The sequence below is a fragment of the Martes martes genome (assembly GCF_963455335.1).
Source record: "Martes martes genome assembly, chromosome: 17".
NCBI classification, from domain to species: domain Eukaryota; kingdom Metazoa; phylum Chordata; class Mammalia; order Carnivora; family Mustelidae; genus Martes; species Martes martes.
Window position 1 is genome coordinate 43,319,668 of NC_137905.1, and position 8,122 is coordinate 43,327,789.

The window sequence follows — 8,122 nt, forward strand, 5'->3', positions numbered from 1 at the left end:
TAACTAGAACACTCCAAACAATCTACCAAAGAACTAAAACTAATAAATGACTTTATCAAGACTGAGCACAAGGCCAACCTATAAACATCAATCTTATTTCTGTATTCCAGCAAGACCAAATGAAAAAACTGGTAATTCTCCCAAACAAAACACTGAGGTATATATATATTTCAAACCAAGTTCTGGGGGTTTTGGGGGAAATGCCTGGGTGGCTCAGTCAGTTGAGCATCTGACTTCAGCTCAGGTCATGATCTCACAGTCCTAGAATTGAGGCCCAGATCAAGCTCCAGGCTCGGTGGGGAGTCTGCTTGGGATTTTCTCTCCCTCTCCCACCTCCTGCTCTACCTGGCCACCCACTCCCCACACCCATCTCCCATAGGCACACCTAGGACCCTCTTACATTGTTCAAAACCACTTCAGTCGGCCTGACGGAAACTTGGGGCTGACATTTCTCCGGACGTCTAGCCCCTCCGCTGGAGAGTAAATGAACTCTGTCCTACTTGTTGCTCCACTTTGTGTAATTCTTTGCTGCCCTCATCACTGGTCACCCTAACAGCAGGGGAAAAGACTAGAAAATAAGAGGATTAGGGGCACCTGGCTGGCCCAGTCATTACAACATGGGACTCTTGATCTCAGGGTTGAGAGTTCAAGCCCCAGGCCGGGTGTAGAGATTACTAAAAAATAATAAATAAGTTTTTAAAAGAAAAAGAAAAGAAGATGATAAATCCAAATGCTTGCTAATTATCCAAATATAGTTCTCTGTAATTCTGTATATATTTGAATTTTTTATAATAAATAAAAAGACAACCAGAGGGAGAATTATAAAAATTGCTTGCACAAAATTTCAAGAACTAAAGAAAATTTCCTAAAACTATACATTATGAATCTCCATATTAAAAAACACACAGTGTCCTTCCAAACAGTTTTTTTTTAAAGACTTTATTTATTTATTTAACAAACAGAGATCACAAGTAGGCAGAGAGGCAGACAGACAGAGAGGAAGGGAAGCAGGCTCCCTGCCGAGCAGACAGCCCAATGTGGGGCTCAATGCCAGGGCCCCGAGATCATGACCTGAGCCAAAGGCAGAGGCTTTAACCTAACCCACTGAGCCACCCAGGCGCCCCCCAAACAGTTTTTTTAAAGACCCATACTAATGCGTATCATTGTTAAATTTCTTAATTCTGGGGATAAAGAGATCATCTTAAGTAGAGGAAAAAAACCTGTCCTATACAAAAGGACAAGTATCCGAAGGTCATAGACGTCCCAGCATAGACACTATCTTTAAATTAAGTTATATAGTACAATGCATTCAAAACTCTGAGGGGAAAAAACGTTAACCTAGAAGTGTAAAACTAACCAATTTATTAATCAAGTGAGAAGACAAAATAAAGACAATTTTTTTACATGCAGGGGCCCAAATACTTTATCCAAGATATTACTGGAGGATGTATTCCACAAAAATGAAGTACAGTTGACCCCTGAACAATGCAGGGATTAGGGGCACCAACCCCATGCAGTCTAAAATCCTCTGTAACTTCTGACTCCCCAAAACTTAACTACTAATAGCCTACTGGTGACCAAAAGCCTTACTGATGACATAAGCAGTTGATTACACATGTTTTGTAATCAAATACATATAATGTATTATATACGATATTCTTACAATAAGGTAAGCTAGAAAAAAGAAAATGCATTTACAGTACCATACTGTATTTTTTTTTTAAATGCATACATAAGTGGACTCAGGCTGTTCAAATCGGTGTTGTTCAAGGGACAATAGCAGTAGCTCAAGAGAAAGGAAGAAAGGACATCAAGGACAGAAGGAACCCCACACAGGAAAGAAATGTAGGAAAATACCCAAGAGGATGATAAGATAATATCCCCGGAGAATAGCTAACTAACAGGTATAGAGAAAATAAAAAACTTGAGAAATGTCTTCAGGAAGAAAAAAAAAAGCCAAAAACAAAAACCTGAAATACTAGTTTTACTATTGCATTTGACTACGTAACTCCTCAAGATTACTAGAGGATATGTAGTGAAGAATTAACTTTACCTAAAACTTTTGTCTGGGCTTCTAGGAGGCAACCTCTAAACCTTTAGAATTTACCAAGTGACAGGAGAGTCTCTCTTCACGGTAGGCTCCAGCCCTGATACTTTATGATAATGAGGTGACTTAATGGTCGACCCCTCAACAGTTTATGCTAAGGAGATGACTCAGGGTGGGGAATGGCCACACTGAAAAGCCCAACTGTGTGATTAGACCTTTGGGGCTTTGAGCCATACAAACCCCTGACCTCTAGGGAGTGGAGGGGGCTGGAAATCAACTTTGTTCACATGGGTAATGACTCAATCAATCGTGCCTATGTAATGAAGTCTTGATAAAAACTCTGGACATAGGGGCACCTGGGTGGCTCATTGGGTTAAAGCTTCTGCCTTCCGCTCAGGTCGTGATCTCGGGGTCCTGGGATTGGGCCCTGCATCAAGCTCTCTGCTCGGCGGGGAGCCTGCTTCCCTCTCTTTCTCTCTGCCTGCCTCTCTGCCTACTTGTGATCTCTGTCTGTCAAATAAATAAATAAAAATCTTTGGAAAAAAAAAAAAAACTCTGGACATAAAAGCTTGAGTGGGCTTCCTGGATTGGCAATACTCCATGCATAATGCCACTCATTGACATCTGAGGGTAATACACCCATGGAGACACAGAAGGTTTGACATTTGGGACTCCCTAAGTCCCAGATTCTGCTGTGTATCTTTTCTTTTGGCTGGTTCTGATCTGTATTCTTTTGGTGCAATAAAATTGTAACAAGTGCAGTGTTTTCCTGAGTTCTGAGACTTGCTACAGCGAGTTATCAAAACTGAGGGCATCTGTGCGACCTCCACGTTTGTAGGCAGCTGTCTAGAAGTGAGGGTGGCCATGGGGAGTCCTGAGCTTGCAGTTGATTATATAAGTCTAGAAGACTGTGTCCTTAACCTCAAGTTTGGCCCCCACTTCGGGGCCTTTGTACTGGCTGTCCCATCTGCCTAGAATGGTCTTCTCCCAAATTTCCATGATTCTCTCCCTTCTCCCCCTTCATACCTTTGCCAGATTTGACCTTCACAGTGAGATCATCCCTGACAACTCTATTTCAAGCTGCAACTCTTCTCTCATTCCTTATTGCTTTTTCTGTTTTATTGTTTTCTGTACCATTTATTACCATCTGATCTCATACACAGTTTATGTATTTGATTACTATCTCTTTCAACCCTCTACTATCTGGCAATACTACACAGAAATCTTAAGGATGGGGATTCCTGTTCGTTTACTGATGTATCTTGAGTGTCTACTGTATAATTAGCACTAAATGTATATTTGCTGAATAAATGGGCATTATAGAAGAACAGAAAAAAGGCAGTTTCTTTATCTTCTTGTAGGACAATAAACTGGGCTAACATTTTTGAATAGCAAGTAACTTTTGTCAAAATGATTAAATACATTTAACTTCCGGCTCAGCACTTCCAATTTTGGGATTTTTCTTTTTCTTTTTTTTTTTTTTTTGGTTTGCTTTTTGTTTTTTTGAAGATTTTATTTATTTATTTGACAGATAGAGATCACAAGTAGGCAGAGAGGCAGGCAGAGAGAGAGAGGGGGAAGCAGGCTCCCCGCTGAGCAGAGAGCCCAAAGCGGGCTCGATCCCAGGACCTTGGTATCATGACCTGAGCCGAAAGCAGAGGCTTTAACCCACTGAGCCACCCAGGAACCCCTAAGTTTGGGATTTTTCATAAACTAGCATATATATGCAAACCTATCTATACAAGTGTGTAGTAAAGGCAAGCCTGGGATGCTCAAACCTTACACATTTCAAAGAAAGGACTGGTCCTTAACCAGCTCCTGGGAGACAGCCTCTGAGCCTTTGGAATATCCTCCCTAATAAAGGTGTCTTTGAATCTCTGAAACCTAAAGCCACACCAGATAGTTTATGTTAACAATGTGATTTATGGTGAATACTGCTTTTGTATGCCTGGGGTATTGAGCTATGTTGTATCAGTTTGACCTTTGGGGGACTAGAGCCCGAATAGCTAAGGTCATTCATCTGAGTGTTCATCCCCGTGTGACCCACCCCCAATAAAAACTCTGGATGCCAAGGCTCAGGTAAGCTATCCTAGTTGGTTACACCTTGCATGTGCTGTCACATATCATTGCTGGGAGAATTAAGTGCTCTCTGCACAGCTCCACTAGGAAAGGACAAATGGAAGCTTTTGGCTATTCTCTCCTGGGCCCTTCCCTATGCTCATTTTTCCTTTGCTGGTTTTAATCTGTATCCTTTTCCTGTAATAAACCATGACCATGAATATAACAGTTTCTCTGGGTCTTGTAACTCCTTCACCGAATCATCAAACCTTAGGGTGATCTTGGAAACCCTCAAAACAACCAGGATATTATAAATATGTTAGCATAAGCCTGGAAATGATCTAATGGTGCTGAGGAAACTGGATATCCATATGCAAAATAAAGTTGGGCCCTACCTTACAGGGATAAAGGACCTACACAAAAAAGCTAAAACTATAAAACTCTTCAAAGAAAATATAAGGGAAAATCTTCATGACATTAAATTTGGCAATGATTTTCTGAACGTGACACTGAAAACACAGGCAACATAGGGCACTAGGGTGGCTCAGTAGGTTGGGAATCAACTCCTTATTTCAGTTCATGACCTTTCAGGTCATGACCTCGGGGTCGTGAGACTGAGCCCAGCATCGAGCCTTGCACCTGGCTCCATGTCGGGTGTGGAGCCTGCTTGGGATTCTCTCTCATCCTCTCCCTCTATGCCTCCCTTCTCACACACTCACTCACTCTCTCTCTAAAAAAATAAAAATAAAAAAGCAAAGGCAACGAAACAGTTAAATTGGACTTCTCCAAAATTAAACTTTTGTGCAACAAAGGACACTATCAACAGAGTGAAAAAATAATCTACAGAATGGAAGAAAATATTTGCAAATCGTTTACCTCTTCAGAATATATAAAGAACTCCTATAACTCAATAACAATAAAATAACAACTCAATTAAAAAATATAGCAAGGAATTGAATACACACCTCACCAAAGAAAGATATATAGATGGCCAATAAGTACACAAAAAGATGCCCAACATCATTAATCATTAAAAAAATATAAACCAGGGGCACCTGGGTGGCTCAGTGGGTTGAGCCTCTGCCTTCGGCTCAGGTCATGATCTAGGGGTCCTGGGATCGAGTCCCACCCATATCGTGCTCTCTGCTCAGCAGGGAGCCTGCTTCCCCCTCTCTCTCTGTCTGACTCTCTGCCTACTTGTGACGTCTCTCTCTGTCAAATAAATAAATAAAATCTTTTAAAAAAAATGGAAACAACTCAAATGTCCTTCAACAGATAAATGGATAAACAAAATGTGGTATAAATATACAATGAAATATTATTCAGCTTTCAAAATGAATTAAATTTTGATATAGGCTATAACAAGGATGAACCATTAAAATATTACATGCCAAGTTAAATAATCCAGACACACAAAAATATTGTGTGGTTTCACGTACATGAGCAGTACCTAGAACAGTCAAATTCATAGAGACAGAAAGCAGCATAATGGTTACAAGATGAAGGGAGGGTGGACAGCTAACTATCATTCAATGGGTTCAGAGTTTTAAGTTTGGGGTGATGAAAAATTTCTGGAGATGGATAGTGGTGGTGGTTGCACAATAGTGTGAATGTACTAATGATACTAAACTGTACATTTAAAAAGGGTTAAAGTGGTAATTTTATCTTTTTTTTTTTTAAAGATTTTACTTATTTATTTGACAGACAGAGATCATAACTTGGTAGAGATGCTGGCAGGGTCGGGGGGGAAGCAGACTCCCTGCTGAGCAGAGAGCTCGATGTGGGGCTCGATCCCAGGACGCTGGAATCATGACCTGAGCCGAAGCAGAGTCTTTAACCCCCTGAGCCACCCAGGCGCCCCTCTTTTCTAAAGATTTTATTTGAGAGTGAGATAATGTCAGAGAGCATGAGAGAGGGGAGGGTCAGAGGGAGAAGCAGACTCCCCACTGAGTAGGGAGTCTGACCTGGGACTTGATCCCAAGACTCCAGGATTATGAACTGAGCCAAAGGCAGACACTTAATCAACCGAGCCATCCAGGCTCCGCAATGGTAAATTTTATCTTACATGTAACTTTACCATAATAATAAAAAAAATGATTGGCCTAGAATGGAAACAGATTTGTTGCTCATGAGTCAGTAGATGTTGAAGCCATGGTATGGATACAGGTGCTCCAAAAAAAAAAAAAAAAGTACAGATTAAAAGATGACCAAGGACAGAATCTAACTTTAAAAAGATAAGTGGAAAAGATGACAATGAATAGAAACATATTTATCTTTATAATATTTATACATAATATAAAGAATATGTCCCAAAAGAGTATACAGTCAAAAACTAATGTCCTTCTTTGTCTCTACCCACCTTCTTGCCCTCAATGGCTGCCACAGAAGTCACTTTTATTAGTTTCTTTTGTAAATTTCAGTTCTTTATGCAAACACAAATATTTATTCTTATCCATTTCCCCCTTTCTTATACAAAAAGTAGAACAGTATAACATAAGGTTCTGCATCTTGTTTTTGTTTTTATTTAATATATTTTGGAGGCTTTTTGTATCAGGCCATAGCCAGGCACTCCTCCATTTGAAATTTACCTATCTAGAGAAAGATTTTATTTTCAGTGGGAGGTTAAATTCATAAATTAATTTAAATGACATTTATAACAAAGGATTTCTATTCAAGAAAATGGTATAACTTTTCATTTAAGTCTTTATCTTCATAAGGTTTTAAATTTTTTTTAAGTAGGTTTCAGTTATTTCTTGCTGAGATTATCCTGAAGAATTTTATCCTATCCCAAGGTTTTGCCTATATATATAAAATTTACTTACATGAATTTTAGACCCGACCTTACTTTCTCCTTTTATTTAAAATTATGTTGGGCACCTGCCTGGCTCAGTCAGTGGAATATGCGATTCTTGACCTGTGGGTTTTGAGTTCAGGCCTCACGACGGATGTAGATCACTTAAAAACAAAATCTTCAAAAAAATAAAATATAATAAAACTATGTTAAAAGCAACTGTAGTAAATTACTTGAAGAAAGCACCATTGTAATTAGGAGCAACCTATTTTTATAACCAACAAAATCCACCTGGCCTAGGGGTAACCAGAGGTAATTATTAGTTTAACTGAGTAGGCTCCTTGAGAAACTTTTAACTTAACATTCCTTGATCTAAGACCAGTTTTTTCGTAAGAAAATGGGAATAACACTAATTCACTTCTCTGCTGTTTGCAGTGGTCAACACTACCCTTCACACTTGCCTTCTTTGTCCAGAAATTCACAACTCAGCTTGCTTAGACCTACACCCCTCCCTCAGGACCTTAAAAAGAACACAAAAGCTTGAACTGCTTTGTCTCTAAGGTCTGTACTCTAAGCAAGAGCAAGCACCCCATTAAAAAAGAAAAAAAAAAGTTCCTTTCAAACAGACTTTCTCTTTAAAAAAAACAATGCTACCTTTATTTCAATTCCATAATAATGCTACTGTTTATTACAATAATTATTACAATAACAATACATTATTACAATAATGCTATTGTTTTTACACAATAGTCAAGCTTTAGCTCAATTATGTAAACTTTCGCCCATCAAATTAAAAAAAAAAATGTCCTAGGAAAATCTATCCTTGTTACTATGTTACCATTGTGGCTCAGCGATTACTCTCCAAGATACCATCCCAGTCATACATACAGTGATACTTATTTAAATAACCCATTACATTCTTTCTTTCTCTCTCTCTTGTCCCGTTTCTCCCTCTATCCACGACCCGCAACATTCTAAATCATACACACCGTGAAACTCACTACTTGCTTGCTGCAAAGGCTGTCTCATCGCCCCATCATTGTCCTCAGGCCCTGACTTTCATACAGAAATTAGCAGCACAGAAAAATACCAGCCCTCTTCGCAACCTCGGAAACCTCTCCCTTCTGGCCTCCACAACCCCATTTCAAGTTTAGCAATCCCGCCCTCTCCTCCCCAATCCCACCGTAAGTTTCTAATCGCCTTCTTTTCGGCCACCCCAGCTTTCA